The sequence below is a fragment of the Callithrix jacchus genome, chromosome 16, assembly GCF_049354715.1.
Source record: "Callithrix jacchus isolate 240 chromosome 16, calJac240_pri, whole genome shotgun sequence".
NCBI classification, from domain to species: domain Eukaryota; kingdom Metazoa; phylum Chordata; class Mammalia; order Primates; family Cebidae; genus Callithrix; species Callithrix jacchus.
Window position 1 is genome coordinate 80,348,686 of NC_133517.1, and position 22,246 is coordinate 80,370,931.

A 22,246-nucleotide genomic window follows, 5' to 3' on the forward strand; every position below is an offset into this window, starting at 1 on the left:
CACTTCCTTTAGAGTGACAATTCACACCTATAAAAACACAGAAGTACAGGGGTTTGTTAAACACTAAAAGACCCAAAGAGCCAAGACTTCTGCCTGTAAAAGTGGTGCTTCCTAAGGGGAAGACGTGGAATTTCTCAGAGAATACAGCCTTTCTTGACCAAGGGACTGTACAATGAAGATTAGGAGGTAACTACTGGGGTAAAAGAGGGATGGTTGCATCTTTCTGGAACACTCTAATAAAACTGTAAGTTTTACTAACTTCTTCTTTCATATGATAAAAGCATCAAATTGTATACTTAAAGTCATAATATCCTGCATGTACTGCTCAGGAACACCTATTTAGTCCCACTACAAAACTTGAAGAAAAGGTCTCCTCTCCTAATGCTGTACCAGTCCTCTCCTCGTGGATGACTTGGGAAAGAAATTCCACAAGTATAAGACGGTAAGAGGCCAATTTCTTTATTCCTCTCCTCTTCATTTGTCCTCCCACCTCAATTGCTTTGGGAGAATAACACAGTCTGGAACAGAAAAAAAGGAGCCTTGTTGTACTTCATTTGCCTGAAGAGGTCTCTTCTATTAAATAGATCCATTACGTTACTCTCAGAAAATTATAGTCATAATTATTTCAAGTTTTAGCCCTGAATATATAAGGGCTCTATTGCTTGATCTCTGTGCGCTTATCTTGGTGTGGCAAAGCTCAGTAAGGCTATCTTGAAAGTAGCCTGAAATCAACTGGTCAGATGCTACTGGCAGGAGGAGGCCACCAGGGGGATCAAGGACATGGGTGACACAGTGAGTGTAATTATTAGTCAAGATAGGCTAGGTTAGGCGTTAGTGGCAAATTATCTCAGTGGCTTAGTACAATAAAGGCTTATTGCTTATTCATGTGGCATGTCTACTGCAGGTCCACAAGCCCTCTGTTCTACTCACAGATCCAGATTTTAACATTCTTTGCCATCTCACAGCTAATGATCTAAACATCAGCAGAAGGAAGGTGTCTTGGGTCAGGCTCACTAGAAAACAGGTCAAGATAAAGATTTCTGTGCAGAAAAGTTTTTAGAGAGGGAACTCTGATTGACATCTGCCAGGGAGAGAGCAAAAATGACTGAGCAGACAACTGTTGAACTGTTATTACTAGTAACAACAAAGGTCTCGGCCAACCCAACAGGGAGTGCTGGAGTTAAAAATGGTTCTCCACAGGTGTCTCACCTTAAGGCAAGGGACTGGGCCTTTATTATCCCTTATCAACCAGTCCTTTGATTGGCTTGACCCCAGAGAGAGGTTATAACCTTGAGTAAAGTGTGTCTGTCTACTGAGGATAATTCCAGGAGAGCAACTAAGCTGAGAGCTGTCACCAATGGGAGGAATCAGAGGCTCAGTCCTGAAGAGCAGGTCTGGGCAGCATGAAATAGCATCCACTACAAGGGGGAAAGTGCATGCACTTTTCACTGCCTCCTCTTGGGAGAGAGACATGCCATTTTCTGCTCTCATTTCAATGACCAAAAGGAGTCACATGATTCTATCTAATTAAAAGGAATCTGGGAAGTGTGGGAAAGTAACTGGAATATTTGGGAAGGATCATTATTTCTGCCACAATGGAGAAGAGATGTCCCTTTGGAGCTACTCATTTCTGTTTCAGTGGCGTAATGTCTTTTAGTCATGGTCATGATACAGGTTCTATTTTGCACTTGGCATCCAATGAGTCTGGTTTCTGCCTGCTTTTCCTGAAGACTGCTTAGCCTCCTTTCCTTCCATCCACAAGATCAGATCCTTCTCCCAAGCTCTTGTCCTAGTCTTGTCTAGGCATCAAGTCAAACTTCCTAGTGCTTTTTTTTCTCTGCTGGAGGTCCAGTTCAAACAAAACCAAAACCAAAAGTAAAACAGGCCGGTTCTCTAGTCCTGACTACACTTCTTATACCATAGTTTCTCCCACACTAAGGCTTTTCTCCATCAGTCCTCTCTGTTAAGCAGAGTACTGAACTCTACATTATTCTAGTAGGTCCTGTTACATGACATTCACTTCTTTTCAAATTGTCTACTCTTATCCTTCACGTTATCATGATCAATATCCTTATCTGGACAACCGCCAGCTGCCTTTTGTTCGATCTTCTAGACTGTTCTCTCTAACCACCCAGCTGGTTGAATTTCTGGTACCTGAAAACCCTGAGGCACTGGGACTAAGCCAAGACCACTAAACTGAGATAAAAAGAAAGAAATACCTTCTCAACCTTAAAATTCTTTGAAAGTACATTTTCTGTGATCAGCTATATTTTTTCTCTTTTAATCATTTGGTTCTTTCTTGCTGTCAGTGTACATACACATTACTTTTCATCATTAGGGAGTCATCACATTCTTCATCTAGACAGTACTCTGTGTTTTAAAGACCTAGACCAATTATAATTAAAGCAAGGTATGGATCACTGCATACATGGTATTAGTCTTTGGACACTCAGTAGCTATTGACCTACTTTAATAATTGACTGAGACTATTGATTCTTTAAATATAACTATATGTTTCTATCTTAGTGGAACCAATTACAGTTTATAAGTCTATTGAAGAATAGCTGACTTCTCAAAATTTGACTTATTCTATCTCAGGGACTCAGAAGATAACTAATGACAGCTAAATGACTTCTGACCCATGTCTGACTGAGGCTGGGCTGCTACCTGAGTCCAGCTCCAACATTCTGTGACAATTTGCAGTGAAATAGTACCTAGAGGAGGAGAGAGAGCTTGAGAAAAGCAGAAAATAATGATGAACCAAGCCATTGTTGTGAATTGGCAATTACTGCCTATTTAATCCAGACTTCACAGACACATATTTTTATTATTAGGTGACAATTTTTGAAATTGGAAGATTTTACTTAAAAATTTGTATTCCAAGTGTGAACTGAAAAGGCAGACCTGACAAGGCCAAGTCCTCCTTCCTTGTGGCAGTAATTTATGGGGGCCAAATAGTGGAGGGTCCCCTTCAAAAGGACAAGAGGATGCTCATTCTCCAGATCACCAAAGCCCCGCTATTTCCCTTTGTTAGAGACGGAATTGCATTCCTCCAAAATTCATATGTTGAAGTCCTAACCCCAACATAACTGTATTTGGAAATGGAGATTTTAAAGAGGCAATTAAGGTTAGATGAGGCCATTAGGGTAGGGGCATAATACAATCTGACTAATGCCCTCACAAAAAAAGGAGGAAGAGACAGTAAGGGTGCTCGCACACAGAGAAAGTCATGGGAGAACATAGTGAGAAGACAGCCAGCTGCAAGCCAAGGAGAGGGGCTGCAGGAAAAACCAAACCTGCCCACACTTTGATCTTGGGCTTCTGACTTCCAGAACTGTCATATTTCTATTGAAGCTCCCCAGTCTGTGGTATTTTGTCATGGCAGCCTTGGCAGACTAATACATCCACTGTGTCCTCAACATCTATCACCATGCCTGTGCTTTAGGGTTTTTCTCCTATTCCCTGATCCTTTCACTCATTACCTTCCTGAGTGAGTACAGAATGAATTTGAGTTTGTCACCCATGATATCACTTTCACCAACAATAAGCTGCAGATGACTGCAGTTTAAAAAAAATGACTTTGAAGGAGTATATTAAGGTAGATAAAATGAAACCAGATTAAATATTAAGGTGGAAACAGTTTCTACTAAGGTAGATATTTTTTACACTAAAGAGAACACCATGAACAAAATTTTAGCAGTAAATTAGTCCAGTCACTGTGGGGAACAGTTTGTAGATTTCTCAAAGTACTAAGTATTGAACTACCATTTGACCCAGCAATCCCATTACTGGGTATAAACCCAAAGGAAAAGAAATTATCCTAGCAAGAGGATGCGTGTACCCCTGTGTTCACTGCAACACTATTCACAACAGCAAAACTATGGAATCAACCCAGGTGCCCAACAATGGTGGATTAGATGTAAAAAATGTAATGCATCTATACCATGGCGTACTATGCAGCCATAAAAAAGAATGAAATCATAGTCTTTGCAGCAACATGGATGCAGCCGGAGGCCATTATCCTAAGCAAATAAATGCAGAAACAGAAAAATAAATCCCATATGTTCTCACGATTGGGAGCTAAACACTGGGTACACATGGACATAAAGACAAGGACAATAGACACTGGGGCCTCCTAGAGGAGGGAGAGAAGGAGGGGCAAGGGCTGCTCACTACATGGATGACAGGATTAGTCATACTCCAAACCACACCATTACATGTTATACCTTTGTAACAAACCTACACATATACCCCCAGTCTAAAAAATAATTGAAAAATAAAAGTTATGTACCAAATGTTACCAAGAGTTATTTCAAGAAAGTGTAAATCTACATTGTTTTAATATTCAGTTTTGCTTCTATATGTTCTACTTTTTTCTATAATGACCATGCATTATTTGTAAAATAGGAGTAAAAATTAACCTTAAAAAAACAGATTTAAAAAAAAAAATTGTACCAAATGTCGGGTTAAGAAGAATACAGTGGTTAAGATCACTGATTGTGAAGCAAAAAGAAAAGAACATTCTGAGTTCGCTCCTTGTCTGTGCTCCAGTTTCTTACTCTAAAATGAAGACAGTGATGTAAGGATGCATACAACAGACACCAAGTGCAGAGTGCAGGGCCTGGAACAAACACAACCAAAGTAATGAGACATATTTGTTCCGCTGGGATTCTAGGATACTTTTCGCTACACATAACAAAAATCTCAATTCAAGTTATCCTAAACAATAAATAATTGACTCAATTTAACAACTGGGAATGCAAAATTATGGTGTGTTTTGCAGTTGACTTGCCCTGGTAGCCCCAGTTGTCTGTTTTACTGTAGCTGTTTTAGATCTGTTTCTTACTGTAGAGCCACTCCATCCTCAGGCGGGTAGCTAAATGGCTGTTGCAGTGCTGGGCTTCACAATGTGGAAACACATATATTTTCCTATACCTGCATCGTTTTCCAGAAGTACCCACCAACTTATCTTTATACCCCATTGAGTCAAATGTCCATGCCATTTCCTTGTTGTTAGGGAAATGTCATGATCTGACTGGCTTAGCCATGTGTTCCTAAACCCATCATTATAAAGGAGAATAGTACAATGAAGATTAAAATAATCAAATGTCACTTCTAGAGTTCTGATTGGTTAGGTTACCCTGAGACACATGGGCTACTTGGTGGAAGTGTGAGATATGTGAACAAAATAAAGATCCTTTTACGGCATATGAGAAAAGCTGTGTAGACAACCAACAGTGACTACTATATGAATATTTTCATTAGTAAAAGAAAGAGAATTCAGCCTGGGTGCAGTGGCTCATGCCTGTAATACCTGCACTTTGGTAGGCTGAGGCGGGCAGATCACCTGAGGTCAGGAGTTTGAGACCAGCCTGGCCAACATGATGAAACTCCATCTCTACTAAAAATACAAAAATTAGCCAGGCATGGTGGCACGTGCCTGTAACCCCAGCTACTCAGGAGACTGAGGCAGGAGAATAACTTGAACCCAGGAGGTGAATGTTGTAGTGAGCTGAGATCATACCACTGCACTCCAGCCTGGGAGACAGAGCCAGACCCTTTATCAAAAAAAAAAGAAAGGAAGGAAGGAATTGTCTTACTTAAACTTTTTGATGTGCTAAGTGACATAACATAATATAAATATATTAGCTAATTTAATCTTCACCACAGTCCTATGAAATGAATGTTATGATGCCCATTTTGCAGATGAGGAACTGAGTGTCAGAGAAGAATCTCTTGGTTTTAAAATGTATAAAGTAGCCACATGCATGGACTCAGCAACATAGAGGAAAATAAGAAAAAAAAAATCTAGAAAATAGTCAAAAGTCAGAATCACGTCTCTGTGACTTCATTCCTTTTATGTCAAATGAGAACAGCAATAGCACCTATCTCACAGGGTGTCACAAAAACTAAATGAGTTGATACATGTGGCATGCTTGGAAGAGTGTCTGGCCCTTAGGAAGCAAGCAGTAGGCACTAGCAATTTCATTACTTCATTTCACGGAATCTACCTATCCATTAATGGGAAGAAATTTCATTATTTGGGAACCACTAAGAAAGAAAGAAAAAAAAATGCTGCCAATTAAACTATAACCTAAGACTGTCTTATCACTTAGAATTTTTATACTATATTTATTGGAAGAACGGTTTTGGCTTCATTAATCATGGATTTTTATCATAAATTACTTTTGTGCATACATAAAAAGGAAAATGTAAGAGAAATAAATTGGTTAAGGTACTCCTGAAATTTCTCTAAAATTCAGTCTGAATCTTCATCCCTTTTTTTTGTTTTTTGAGACGGAGTTTCGCTCTTGTTACCCAGGCTGGAGTGCAATGGAGCGATCTCGGCTCACCACAACCTCCGCCTCCTGGGTTCAGGCAATTCTCCCACCTCAGCCTCCTGAGTAGCTGGGATTACAGGCATGCGCCACCGTGCCCAGCTAATTTTTTGTATTTTTAGTAGAGACGGGGTTTCACCATGTTGACCAGGATGGTCTCAATCTCTTGACCTCGTGATCCACCCGCCTCGGCCTCCCAAAGTGCTGGGATTACAGGCGTGAGCCACCGCACCCGGCCTCTTCATCACTTTTTCACTGAGTCCCTAATATCCAGCTTCTACACAAAAACAATCTCCGTGCCATGAAAAGTGCTAATGATTTTGATAATATTTTATAAAATTCATCATATCAAAAACCAACTTTACTTTGGGTCTTCTTAACATCGTTCTGCAATTATGTATAGTTAGTCTTCTTTGACTCACTCTAAAAAGAGTGCCAACAATCTGAACAACTGGTTTCTCGTGGTTAAAAAGCATAATCCACTTCTGTCTCTAGGATTTTCTTCCAAGCTGTTGACATCCATTCAACAAGTTTTGATGCTGACATCTTGAATGCATGTACCGGTCATGCCAATCACTTCACAACTGCTGCCTCTTTGAGAGTTAATATAAAATGCCATCAATTAAAAGATGCATCCCAGTTTCAGAGATTTGAAGATATGAGAGTTGTGCACCTTACAGATGATGAAATAAAGTAGTCATACTCTTCATATGAGTTGTTCTCTTACTCTTATAGGTTTGTCTCCAAAGACCATGGCCTTAGAGTAAAACCAACAGCCGATGCCAGTAGCACAGAGTATTGATCAAATAGACGAGAACTGAATACAAATTGAGATACACTTCACTCTTACTGAGAAATTTACAAAGTTAAAGGAAAGAGACATCAAAAAGTTCCATTGGAAAAGCACCTTGTTTTATCGATTAGAGAAAATAAACACAGAGGTGCCTATGCAAGCAGCCATAAGATATTTTTTTCTTCTTTTTAGAATGAATCAGAAGCTTGCAGTGCAAAAACATTGAAATTTCCACGACCTTCCCTTTCCCACTATAAGCAAGAGCCCTGATGTTGGTATTTTTAACAAGCTCCTCCAGGGATTCTGAGGCATAACCTTTATAGGGTGAATAGACTGCCAGTAGAGTCTATATTCAGTTAGCAGAGTTCAGACAGGAGGAACCTGGGGGGATATCACAGGATGCATGAGTGTAAACAGGTGGTCTATCAAATGCTACATTTGCCAGTAACTTTGCAGAATTCAAAAACATCTCAGTAGGTCTTCAAAAGTTTTATAATTACCTATGTCAGCCAAGAAGATTTAAAGAACTAGAACATACCCTACCAAGAGTTGTCATAAGAGATCTTGTCTTCTTTTAATCCTGAAATAGCTCTTCTAAAGACATTTTCCAAACGTCAAGACACCTTTGTTAATTGCTGCTACACTTTATTAATTTAGTTCATCAATCAGTTAATCAGTCAACAAATATAATTAATTCCTTCTCTTTGCCAGGCACTTTAATAAGTGCTGCCAAAAAAAAAAAAAAATGACTATTTGACCCTTCTCTTCCAAGAAATCAGAGTCCAGTGGAGGCAGATAAATAAGGTAATGATTTAAAAAAGAGTGTGACATGTAGTTTAGTTTAAAGAAACAGAAGAAAGAGTAGCTGGACCCCAACTTAAAAACCGGAATAGGTGTGTCTTGGAGAAAATAATACTTCCTGTAGTTAATAACAGCCACGTTCTTCCTGGAAGTTCCCCGTCCACTTTTTCTCCCTCTTTCTTTAGGTAATCAGAGTACAAGACAAGGGGGTATGATGTCTGTGGCAGAGACCTCTGTCATTTTCTTCATTCATCTTGATGAGTAACTATTATTCAAAATTCACTGCAGTTTAAATTTCTGAAGCCAAGGAAAGTCAGAAGGAACCAATATCTGGTTACCTTTGGTTATCTTGCCTTCCCAAAGGGAAAAACTCTAGCTCTTCAATTTCAGTAAATATAGAAAGAAAAATAGACTTCTCCTCTTGAGACATTTATTTAACCAAAAATATTTGGAAGATGGTGTTACCTTGCTGCTTTGAGAGGAAATGCTTGGAATAAATTTTATTGTCGTATCTGGCATGATATAATAAAATTGAACAGCAGCTAGAAAGCTAAGGAACTCTAGTTGAAGGGGGTACAGAAAATTTTTCTACGATTTTATAACTTTTTAAAGCCTGAAATTATTTCAGAATTAAATTTTTTTTAATGCCAAAGAAAGAGATAAAAGAAGATAGAGGAAGAAGGAAGCAGGATTTCACCAGGGTAGGAAGAGCAAAAGAAAGTAATGGAAGAGGAAATGTTAGGTAAAGGTACAGGGAGACACAAACCCATATGGTATATCTGAGTAACTACAAGTAGTCCAAAAGGCTGGAATATGAGATATCTGAGTCAGAGGGGACAGGAAAGAGACTAGACAAATGTGGAACAAAGGAGGCCATATCATAAAGGAACTTGTACACCATATCAAGGTTTTTTGCTTGCATGTTATAGGGTTTCCAGCCCCACTGAAGGGTTTGGAACATGAAAGTGACTTGATTACATTTGCATTTTACAAAGGTCATAGGTGTCAATATGAAGAATGGACTAGAGAAAGGTGAAGCCAAAGATGAGAAAACCAATAAAAAGGCAATTTAAACAGTCCAATAAAAGACTATATAGAAAGAGAAAATCATAAACCCACCCAAACTTTGATTTGAACTTGATTAAAATTGCAGTTGAAGCCACAAAGCACGTAACAGAATGACATTTTATGAGAACTCTCAACAGGAGGTAAAGTTGTTGGGATGAGAGTCTTTGAGACTGCAAAGCATGAGGCTGGATATCTATGCTCCATTATAAGAATATGGACGAAGCTAAGAAATATTTGCAAGCTCATTTCCAAAACAGAATGATGAACAAAGAATTAGTCAGGCATATTGACAAGTTAAACCTATAGTACTTCATATATTATTGTTATAAACTTGAGACACTTCCCAGTTAGCTGAAAGAGGGACAAAGATTTCCTGTAATATTTTGCTTTCTAACCAGAAAGATACTGTTTTATCCTATGAAATGTAATTCTTAATTTTAAGGTTACTGCAAGCTTCTTTACATTTATGATCATATGTTTTTGATCACTATTTTTTGTTATAGGAAGTTGTGTTTCCTAGATTGTATTTGTTATAGAAAACAAGTTTATTCACTAAAATTGAACATTCACTTATTTCTGTAACTTTTCCACTACATACATAATAGGCATGAATTCACTTGCTGGTAGGAGAGTATTGACTGTTTCTGTTGGTTTTCTCCCTGTAGACCTATTTAAGAAAAATACCAATGCATAATTCCAAGACATGCATTCTAAAACATGTACTGTTTGTTTCTCCCACAGTGACAAGAGCCCTAACCTAGAACACAGATGATAATGGAGAGAAACAAATAGAACCAAGCAATGTTATAGAGGCAGATAAACGGATCTTACTCATTTAATGAGCTATGAAGATGGAAAAGAGTAAAGCAGAACTATTTGTAGAGCAGAAAGATAGGCGCAGTGGCTCACGCCTGTAATCCCAGCACTTTGGGAGGCCGAAGCAGGTGGATCACTAGGTCAAGAGATCCAGACCATCCTGGTCAACATGGTGAAACCCCATCTCTACTAAAAATACAAAAAATTAGCTGGGCATGGTGGCGCGTGCCTGTAATCCCAGCTACTCAGGAGGCTGAGGCAGGAGAATTGCCTGAACCCAGGAGGCGGAGGTTGCGGTGAGCCGAGATGGTGCCATTGCACTCCAGCCTGGGTAACAAGAGCGAAACTCCGTCTCAAAAAAAAAAAAAAAAAGAAAATATGGGTCTGAGGTCAAGTGGGAGACTGGGGTTAGTGATAAAGATTTAAATATTATCAATGTGTTAGTGATGGTGGTGGCTATGACATCAGTGCCCCCTGAAATAAGGATTCTATAAATCTGTATAGTGTGTAGCAATTTTCAAAGCACACTTGCCATATAATAATATCTCATCTGAGCTAAGTAAGTCCAAAGTAGTTATTTCCATTTTATAGATGAAAACACTAAGAACTAGACAAGATAAAACTTGCCCAAATTCACAAGCCTACGCTAGTTTGGACTCTTAGGTTTCAGTACTGGTGTTCTTTTTTTTTTGTTTTCCATGTTGACTCAAAAATGTAACCATTGTATACAAAGTCCACAGGAAGGGCCATGAGGCTTATAATACTATCCCTTCCAAATTGAGTAAATCTAATCACTTATAAACAAATACCAGATTCTCCAGTGCACTAAAATTATAACAACTTAAACACACGCAAACGTGCACACATTTCATTCTAAAAGATCTTTATGTAGTTATTACCTTCTTCTCACAGTTGGCGTCTGTCTCCTTCTGGTACATTTAGAAGTCTTCCACCTTCTGTCACAGGAAAAGAGGAACCCCCACCCCACCACCACCACTAACCAAGTATGATACTGCCTTTTACTTACTCTCCAGTGGAAAGAAAGATTAATTTTCCCTATGCCATCTACCTTAGATCATAAACAAGTAGAAAGGACAGAATGAGTAGACTGTCAGATCCCACCTATCAACGCTGTGGACTATTTGTGGAGGGCTGATGGTGAACTTAGGCAGGCACCACATCACAGAAAAGCAATGTCATCACTGTGCCATTGGGTTTTATGATCCAGGCGACTCCAACAACAATATTCTCTAGCCTAAAATATATCTCTTATGAAAAACTGGTTTCAACTTATAAGTAAGAGGGTATTTATTTTCCAAAGGGAAAGAGTTTTGAATAGTTGAGGTGAAAATGGTACTGAATGAGACAGACTGGATTGCAGAGGAAATTTTTTTTAAAAAATAGTGGCCTATTTTAAGTCAAAAAGCTAGAACACATTAGCCAGGCACGGTGACTCATGCCTGTAATCCCAAGCACTTTGGGAGGCCGAGGCAAGTGGATCACTTGAGATCAGGAGTTCAAGACCTGGCCAACATGGTGAAACCACATCTCTACTAAAAATACAAAAGTTAGCTGGGTGTGGTGGCACATGCCTGCAATTCCAAATACTCAGGAGGCTGAGGCATGAGAATTGCTTGAACCCAGGTGGAAGTTCCAGTGAGCCGTGATCATGCCACAGCACTCCAGCCTGGGTGACAGAGGGAGACTCAGTCTAAAAAAAAAAAAAAGAAGTATTAAATGAACGAGAGAAGGAAACAAAAGCAATGTTACTAACAAAAAGCTCTAGTGTTAGAGGTAGTGTGCATTGAACCATGTACAATTGCATCTACTTTACAAAGTGGAAAATGAACATTTTTCAACTAGAATCACAATGGTGGCTACAGAAATGCAGCAAAATTATCCAAAAATCCAATGATATAAAGCAATCTCAGCAACTGAAATAAAGTTTCAGACACAACACTACTCTCACATCACACATAAATGTCAGACAAGTATATTTTATACCAAATATGCCATTAAATTTAATGTAAATTTTACCTGCACAAGGACTCTGGCATTTGGACACATGAAATAAATATTTGAATTTCGAATCCTAAAAAATCGCCAAAAAGTCTCTTGTATTTGAAAAAAAAGCAGGATTTGGGGAACAGTTTTTTTCTTTGGTGGAAGTTGAAATTGCTATTGGTTTATTAAGATGTTCTCAGCTGGGCTTCATTTTTTATGTCCCTTTATTGTAGAGACTGACAAAATAGCTCACATAGATGGATCTATAAAACATCTGGGAATGAATGAGGAAAATAAAATCAAAGGTAGGTGATGACAATAAAATAACATACTGTGGAGAAAAAAGTAGGACATTGTGAATGAAAGTCAGAAAAAGGACTTAAAGTAAGAAAGAAATATAAAGAACTGGATAATCTTATTATTGTGGTCTGATGAATGTTATCCTTGATTAGATATATACTAGGTATTAAGGATGAAATATCATCTTTTACAAGATACAGAAAGAAACACAAGCATATTCCAATAGTGCCATTAGGAATAGTCCTTTAAAAACATATTCACTATATATGCATTTTTCAAATAAGCAGTCAAAGAGACAACTAATACACTTATTTTATGGATATATACTTAAATTCACTCTAGATGGCTAAATAAAGAGACTGCTTTCAGAAAAGTGGGGTGGGTGCACAAGGGCTTAAACAATGGATAGTGAGGCACAGAAAGAATAATAAAAGTGGAAAGCTGTCACCAACCCTTAGCCAAAGTCAAGGGAAGAAAATACAGCCACTTCACAGGCACTGTAATCATGGAAAGCCTTAGATTTGGTGCCAAAGCGGTAAGAAATCAATCACCAGATCATTTTCTTCTCCAGCTCTGCAAGCATATGGTAATGCCTCTGGTAAGCCAAAACCAACTGGAAGGAAGTTCCTGATGAGGAAACCTGCAAAACTCAGTCTGAAGGAGTCAGCCTCTTAGAACGCAGAGCAAAACAAGGCAGAGAAGGGTTGTCTAATGGGAGATGAACAGAGAAAAGCTAGCATGTTTATTAAAATGGCTAATCTAACATACAGTTAATTTTGGATATTAAACTCTCATTTAGCATGAGAGCAATGAGTATTTGAGGAATAAATAAAATTAGATTCTTATCTTACACCACATACAAAATCAACTCAAAATCAATTACAGGCTTAAATATAAGATCTGACACTGTAAAACTGTGAGAAGAAAACAGGGCAGAAAAGCTTCAAGACATGAGTTGCAGCAAATATTTTTAGACATGACCCAAAAGCACAGGAAACCAAAGCAAAAATAGACAAAATGGCATCAAACTAAAAATCTTTGGCACTGCAAAGAAAACAACACAGTGAAGAGACAATCCACAAAATGGGAGAATGTATTTGCAACCCACACTTCTGATAAGGGGTCAATATCCAAAATATATAAAGAAGTCAATCAACTCAATAGCAAGAAAATAACCAAATTAAAACATTGGCAAAGAATCTGAACAGAAATACTTCAAAAGATATAAAAATGGACAATAGGCACATTAAAAAAAAAGCTCAGCATCACTAATTATTAGGAAACCGCAAATTAAAAGTACAATAAGATATCACCTCAGACTCGTTAGAATGGCTTTGATTAAAAAGAAATATTGTAGTGTTGAAGATGATATGGAGAAAAGGGAACTCTTGTATGTTGTTGGTGGGAATGTAAATTAGTACAGCCATTTGGAAACAGTATGGAGGCTCCTCAAATAATTAAAACTAGAACTATCCTATGATCCAGTAATTCCATTTTAGAATATATAGCCAAAGAAACTGACATGAATATGGGGAAGGAGTGTCTGCACTCCCATGTTCATTGCAGCATCCTTCACAGTAGCCAAGATATGAAAACAACCTAAGTGTCCATCAACAGATGAAATGATAAAGAAAGAGTGGTGTATATACGCAATGGAATAATACTCAGCCTTAAAAAAAGAAGACTTATGCTAAGTAAAATAAGGCAGCCACAGAAAGACAAATACTGCATGATCTCACTTATATGTGGAATCTAACAAAGTTGAATTCTTAGAAGTAGAAAGTAGAATGATGGTTTCCAGAGGCCAGGGAAGTGAGGGAGAGGGAATGTAAAGTTGTTGATCAAAAAGTACAAAGTTTTGGATAAACAGGGCAATAGATTTTGAGATGCATTGCACAACAGGATGACTAAAGTCAATAACAACATATTACATATTTCAAAATAACTGAGAGGATAAATGTCAAATGTCTAACCAAACAAATGATAGGTAAGCAAGGTAATGGATATGTCTTTCTTGCTTTAACCAATAAATAGAATGTGACAGAAGTGATGTCATGGGAATATCAGAGTCTGGGTTTCTGGAGATGCAGCTTCTGCTTTTGTGCTATTGGAATGCTGCCCTGACCAGCCAACTAAAGAAGCTGGTCTAGCCTACTGGAGGCTGTGAGGTAATTTAGGGGAACCAGTGTCTTAGTGGGTGGTCAGCACCAACAGCCAAGCATGGGAATGAGCCATATTAGATCAGCCCAGTCCACCCTCCCGCTGAATGCAACCCCATGTACAAGCTCAGACAAAATCAGCAGTGGAATCTCACAGCCAACCTACAAAACCATGAAAAAAAAATCAGTTATTATTTGATTCATTAGATTTTGGTGCTGTTTGTTTCTCAGCAATCACTAACAGATACAGACTCCATAAGAGGCACTGGACATGTCTCTGAATCACTGATTGATTTCAGTTTCATCCTATAATAGAAATGTAGAAAACTATAGATCATGAAAATTTCCTCCAGGAAAATTAAGTCATTTGAATTTGAATGTGAAAGAGTCACATATAAATTGATTAAAAATAAAGTTGTATGTGTTTTTGAGGGGGAAAAGTGATAAAAGTCAAATTATATGTGAAAACCACACCAAAACTAATGATCAAACCTACTTCCAGGATGTGTGTGGGCCTGTTTGGGCCATCTTCCCATGGGCAGACTGTACTTCCAGTGTGCCCGCCCACCCCTGGGCAAACAAGGTGCCTCAGCACACAGGACACAACCCCTGTGGGGAGACAAGGCAAGGACCTGTGCATTTGCCCAACACCATCATATTCTAGAGCAGAAATCTGAAAATCCAAGAACACTTTGGAGTCATGATAGAGGTAGATTTGCCGAGAGATGAAGATAATACAATGTGTTTAAGTTTGTTAACTTGATTCAAAACTTCAAAATATTTAGACTTATATTATCCAGACCTCCATTATACTCTTCATTGGAACCCCACAAAAGTTGGAAGTAGTTGCTAACCCTCATAATTGGTGTCCTCTGACCTTTGAGGATCCACAGATACATTCTCTCCCATCACACATTCACTTTCAATGAAAACATAAAACTCATCATTTGAGTTTCAGTTGAACAAAATACTACGTACTTGAAATATGCTAAGTACTCTGTAAGGTGATGCTTGATAATTACTGAAATAACTCTGGTTGAAAATAAATATCCCCAAGATTTTTAATTTTGGAATTTCATGAGATGGTTTTGCAAAACCTGATGTAACTTTAAGCAGTTTTGTTTTCTTTTTGTACTCTGATTTCTAATTCCTTTTTAATAAGGAACTGAAATGTAGATGGAATTATAGCTATTCTTTATCATTTTCTTGTGTTTTTAATAGTGAGTTTGCATTGCTCTGTAATAAAATTGATAAAGTAAAAAGTCACTCAAAGATTATACAAAACTGTGAAAGTCATCTATGACTAATTCCCTGAGCCAGGAAAGTAGCAAAATGGCAAATAAAGGGGAAATTCAAGGTATATTTGGGAGCAATTTGGGTGAATCTTGGAGGTACAGTGAGAGTTGAGAGTTAAATGTGAGAGAGGTGGAACCAATAGAAAAGACCAGGTTGTTGGCTTCAGCAGCTGGTTAGAAAATGGTGGCCCCACGCAATGGCTCACACCTGTAATCCCAACATTTTGGGAAGCCAAGCTGGGTGGATCACTTGAGGTCAGGAGTTTGAGACCAGCCTGTCCAACATGGCAAAACCCTGTTTCTACTAAAAATACAAAAATTAGCCAGGCATGGTGGAGGGCACCTGTAATCCCAGCTACTTGGGCAGCTGAGGCAGGAGAATCATTTGAAACCGCGAGGTGGATATTTCAGTGAGCAGAGATCACTGAACTCCAGCCTGGATAACAGAGTGAGACACTGCCTCAAAAACCAAACCAAAGAAAATAAAATTAAAAAGTGGTGTTGCTCACCGAGATGGGCAACACATGTGGAGGGAAGCGGTTGAGAGGATGGTGATGATAATTATGTGCAAAACTGATGCATGTGGAGAACAGATGAGATGGCAGAGCACACCGTGCCAATTTGACTCTTCTGCCAATTAACTGAAGTCCCGATCATCCTTGTTTTAGAAAATTTGCCCTATTTGTTCACTTTCAGCATGTCTATCTGAATCTAAAGCTGTTTCTTGCTTTTATTTTGCCTGACATTACATTTCGCTAGTGAAACACCCTTCTTCCACAGCAGGCAGGCTCAGAGGAGTTGGCTCCCAGAACCCCTGATGGAAACACTACAGGGAGTGAAAACTGGGTTCGAGTCTGGCTTGCTGCAGAGCCTCCTCTTAATGGGTAGGAATGTAATATTCATTAAAAAGAATTCAGACTTCAATCACTCTAATGATCATGAAACTTCTTTCATCAATGCATAATAGAACAAAAAGATTGATTTTCATTAGGCCTGACTTTCAACATTTTTTACTCCTTATATAAAAAATGAATCTGTTCAAAGTCTTACAAGGTCCAAAATATTTCTGATCTTCTTGGAAATTGTAGGTAAGTTTTTATACAGTTTGCTGCCCTTCACCACCATATTCAATTTAGAATACTCCATTATCTGGTGAAATTTTGCAGCTTAAATTGCCTTCAATTTAGGAGTCCCCCCCACCACTTCTCAGCAAAATGTTATTTTTGAAAAGGACATTTAGTGTGAGTAGGACACTGTGCCGGGTGTTTTTTTCTTACTGTAGGCTACAGAAGAAAGGAGGAACAGGAGATAGTTATTAATAATATTATTACACTGAATTTGTAGTCCCTAAAAGTTAAAAATGATCACTTAGTATTTCCTAAGTATCAACAAAGAAATGAACAGCTTCATCAGAATGAGATCTCATTCACGGACATCTGCACTTACAACATGTTAAATACATGTGACTCTTCCAGATTGTGTAGCCACTTTAGATTGTATGACTTACCTTGCGTTGTTAAGATGGATTCTTGTTAAACTTGAAAGTCAATCTGTTTGCAGACTTTGAAGAGTTGAATTAGAAGGGCCCACAGAAGTCACAAAATCTGACTTGGTCAATTAGAGCATCATGGTCTCCTGGCTATAGTGATTAAACCAAAATCACAGAAGAATGGTGACTTGGCAATAAGAAATCTTTTTTTTTTTTTTTTTTTTTTTTGATACAGAGTCTCACTCTGTTGCCAGGCTGGAGTGCAATGATGTGATCTTGGCTCACTGCAAATTCTGCCTCCCAGGTTCAAGCAATTCTCCTGCCTCAGCCTCCCGAGTAGCTAGGACTACAGGCACATGCTAACACGCCCAGCAAATTTTTGTATTTTAGTAGAGATGAGATTTTCACCATGTTGACCTGGATGGTCTCGATCTCTTAACCTCATGATCTGCCCACCTCGCCCTCCCAAAGTGCTGGGGTTACAAGTGTGAGCCACCACACCTGGCCAAGAAATCTTTCAAAGAGATATTAAAAAAAAAATCCAGCCCTCCAAGTGGCTCAAGAACGAAAAACTTCTATTGATTTATATTATTCAAATCCAGTAGAGTCGGTGTTATGGTTTGGCTCTGTGTCCCCACCCAAATCTCACCTCGAATTGTGGTTCCCATAATCCCCACATGTAGTGAGAGGGACCTGGTGTGAGGTAATTTAATCATGGGGCTGGTTACCCTCAGGCTGTTCTTGTGATAGTGACAGTTCTCACGAGATCTGATTGTTTTATAAAGGGCATTTCCCCCTTTACTCAGCACTTTTTGCTGCCACCATGTGACGAAGGAAGTGTTTGCTTGACCTTCCACCATGACTGTAAGTTTCCTGAGGCCTCCCAGCCATGTTGAATTGTGAGTCAATTAAACCTCTTTCCTTTATAAATTACCCAGTCTCTATTAGTAGTGTGCGAATGACTAACACAGGAGGCTCTCAGGCATAACTGGATTCAGGAGCTCAGAACATGTCATCAAGGCTGAGTTTCTCTTTATTTCTCAGTTTTGTCTTTCCAAATTATTGACTTCACTTTCAGGCTCCAGGAGATGATGCCTAGAAGTCTAGGCCAACCTATCCCTTATTGCCAAAAGTCCCAGAGAAGGGAAACCATCTTTTCCAGGAGTCCCAGCACTATGAAATGATTGGATCTCACAAACCCTAAATGAGTCATATGACCAGTCTTCAACCAATCGCAACAATGAGAAGATCGTAATGTTCTGATTGGCCCAATCTGTGTCACCATCTCACCCAAACCAGTGGGAGTCAATTCCACCTGAAACAGGATAAGTGAGTGTGAGGTCAGGGCGATACCTCAAGAGAAAAAAAAACACTCTTCTGTTACTAGAAGAGGTTGGGTGGTATAAACAACAGATGCCTATAACAGCAGCCAAGCAGCATCCAGATGACCAGGGCCCTGACATCAAGAAAGAAGCTGTTTCCATTACTTCTTTCTTTTGTGATTTATAATCTCTGAACAAATTACTAGGAAGAAAGGACAGCAGATGTACAAGCAATGGGTAGAGTGACAGTCTCCTTGGACTGAACACAAAACAACAGAACTTGAGCCAGCTTGTTTGCTGCCCAGGACTATTAAAGCAGCAGGACGGTGGAAAGAAGGGGCTTGCCTACTTCAGCTCACTGCCCAGTCTTGGTCTGACTGGGGTCTCTTGCTTCACATTGTCGTTTTGCCCCATCGGAGGTTGACAGTTTGGCACCCCAGGGGTCAGCAAGTGATAGAAAGAGGATGATCTCCTTATTGCCAAGATAAAACCTTCCTGTGTGTTCCATTAACACATGAGAGGCCAATTGAAGTGTTGAGGGAGGGAGTAATACAGAATGGAACAATGGGATCCATCCGTGGCAAATTTCCCAGTTTTCTCAGTTTTGCCTAGGGGCAGCCAGCCCAGGCTCCACCAGCCCAGGCTCCACCAGCCCTAGTCTTATAATGTCCACAGCACGTCTTCTGAAAACTCTACATCTGATCGTGCATGTAGACCTAGACGCATCTACTAACATACTTTTCAAGGCCTGTATTAACTGTGCAGACAAGACTGAGCTCTCTTTTTCTTTTTAGATTGAGAATTCCTTGAGAAGCAACCAATTGCCCCAGCTTGCATCATTTGTCCAATTCAAGTTATCCTGTGACCAAGAGAGTGGGACATGAGAAACAAAATGTCTGCTTCCGTGGACACTGTGTAAAGTCACCATGAGAGGAGATAGTTCCAAAAAATTAGGGTGAGGGAAAAGCAGATTATAGAACATGTGCCCAGGTCAGAGCAAGTCAACGGCCTCTGGCTAGATGCTCCTACTGCTGCTGCTGCCGGGGAAAATGCTGATTTTTTTTCCAAAAAAAGTGGCTTGCCCGGTGGTGAGTCATCCTCCTGGCATCGAATGATAAAATCTGTGACAGGTTCTCTTACTTTGATCAGTAACCTGTGATCACTCCTGTTGAACTTGCCCCTCTGCAGCGAGCAGGGGCCAGGGATTTACCAAGGTCTGCAGGGACCCCAAAGGCTACAGTTTCATCTTCATTCATTTCTTTCATAAATAAGGGGGAAAAGTTTTCTACTAATATAAATAATATCCTTCCTTCTTTATGTTCTAAATAAGGAATTGATTATGTAATTTTTAACTCATTTCACCAATTTTTCTATCAGCAAAACAACTCACAAATGTTGTCTGACCCAATCTCACACCCAATCTCACTAAGCATAGGGAAAAGCTATATACTTGTATATTTATAAGGCTTTAAATTTTGTTTCCAGGTTTAATGTTCACAGGTCATCTTTCTCACTTTTTCATAGTTTATGGTCGCCAGGTTTCTGTTGCAATCTCTCTGACCCAGATAACTTTCTAGGAGACGTATTAAAGTATTTAAAATGTATATAACAAAATAAAATATAAAAGCAAAACATAAAACATGAGTAACACAGTGAAGTCCAAGTTAAACACATATTTGAATGTGTAAAGACATTGAGTTTATTTCCAAGACTGAATCTGATCTTTCTCACACGACTTCACTTTATTGGATCGTACAGGGAAAGCCTCAATTAATTTTATCTGTCAAACTTAGTCCAGTTCAATAAATTAAAACAGTGCCATTGCAATGATCCACACCTGTTCAGATAAATTTCCTGCCCTTGCCTATTTCTCTCCCCTCCTCTTGCTCCTCTCCCAGATGAGGCTGGGTGAGGAGGGGCTTCAGAAGGATGACTTACATAGCCTCCCGGTGGCAGAGAAAGTCTCATTTTCCCACACATAGGTCCTCTTGTTCTCCTCTGGCTCGCCTGATCACTGAGATAATGCTCTTTGGCTGCCCGGTAGTGAGTCATCCTCCTGACATCAAATGATAAAAGAATCTGTGACAGGTTCTCTTATTTTAATCAGTAACCTGTGATCACTCCTATAGAACTTGTCCCTCTTCAGCAGTTGCTGGTGTTGTGTATACACTGAGATCTGGCTGTAGTATCTTGTTAATCCCTAGGCAGAATGGTGTGGTCAGTTATCATCAACTACACAATCACTTCACAACCCTGAGACATCCTTCCTGGTGAGTTCACCAACAAGCACCATCAGCTACTTCCAACATGTCTCTGCAGAACATGTGAGAATGTCTTGATACCTTTCTTTCACCCTTACAGAGATGGAGTCTTCTTGCATAAAAAACACTACATCAAGGATTCTAGGCTAGGCACAGTGGCTCATGCCTGTAATCCCAGCACTTTGGGAGGCCAAATCGGTTGGATCACCTGAGGTCAGGAGTTTGAGAACAACTTGGCCAACATGGTGAAAGTCTGTCTCCACTAAAAATACAAAAATTAGCCAGGCATTGTGGCAGGTGCCTGTCATCCCAACTATTTGGGAGGCTGAGGCTGGAGAATCACTTGAACTCAGGATGTGAAGGTTGCAGTGGGCAGAGATGGGGCCATTGTACTCCAGTCTGGGCAACAAGAGCAAAATTCCATCTCCAAAATAATAATAATAATAATTTTTTAAAAAAAGGTTTTATTCTAAGGTAGCCACCACAGGTTGCTGTGAGAGTGAGAGGAGCCACCATGAAAGGTGGCTCAGACCTTTTAATAGAAAAGTAATACAAAATAGCCTCTTCTTTTAGACCTTCCCTCACTTCATCTAATACAACTTTGGTATTGGACTTCCTACCTAGAAGAGAAAAATCAGGTCAAATGTGTCTCAATTCCTGTTTTCTCTTACTCTCATTCCATTCTCCTTTTGACAGTCAACTGAGAAGCAGAAGAGATAAGATTTCTCTACCTCTTCCTTTTAAACCAGGACTTTCTCAATATTATGTGCTTCTCCTTCTCAAGGTAGAATTTTCTGTCTCACTTTCTCTGATTCTATTTGGATGGCTGCCAGGGAACAAGCCATAAAAGGAAGTGGAATAAAAACCCAAGATACAATATTTCCAATATATTTTCCCATTTGCATGTGTATGTTGCATCAAAGAATGGTCAGTGCTACCAAAGATGCCTTTTGCTTTTCATTTGAAATTGTTGTCTGCTTTGGAAAAACATTGGCCTGATTTATATTTTGCCTGTTTTATAAGAAGTCACAGTTGGAGTCCTGAATAAAAGAGGCACTTCAGACATTTCTGATTTATTCCTGTGGTGTTTTCACATTCCTACATAAGTGGACACGAGAGGAAAACCCTTTGGCTGACCCACCCATAACCCCGCTCTGCCTGAACCATAATTTCCCTGATAAAAGAGAGATTTAGCAACTGCTAAAGAAACAAAAATGAGACTATCTTCCTAATGTAATTAAATGAGCTGAGAAAAGGAAGCATTTTGGAAAGAAGGTGAGCAGCCATCCAAAGCAGTTCTGCCCAGAATAAATATTTATGGATTTGTCTGCTGATGGGAAGTCCTAGCCGCTGATTACATTCTGGCTTGTGTGGTCTCTGAATACTTCCCATGAACTCACATTGTCGGACAAGAAGCCATTAAGCATTATGTCATCAGCAGCTGTTGCCTGAAGTCCTCTCATGGTGTTACATATGAAAGGTCCTGCACTGTACAAACGAAGGGAATCTGTTTTAAGTGAGGATTCCAATCAGGAAAAAATGGTTTCTGCCAAAGGGGCTTTACACTCCCTCTCACAAGACCACTGTGGACCAAAACCAT

The 22,246-nt window shown here is 39.2% G+C and overlaps 1 long non-coding RNA gene across 3 annotated transcripts in view; it reads left to right on the top strand.

Annotated features, from left to right (window-relative positions):
• LOC103788644 (uncharacterized) overlaps positions 1–14,064 on the top strand; it is a 469,911-nt gene extending 455,847 nt beyond the window's left edge. For all 3 annotated transcript variants that reach the window (XR_013528146.1, XR_013528147.1, XR_013528145.1), the window contains one exon: positions 330–14,064. This is a non-coding gene — a long non-coding RNA (uncharacterized LOC103788644). The remainder of the gene's footprint in view (positions 1–329) is intronic.
• The last annotated feature ends 8,182 nt before the right edge of the window (positions 14,065–22,246 follow it).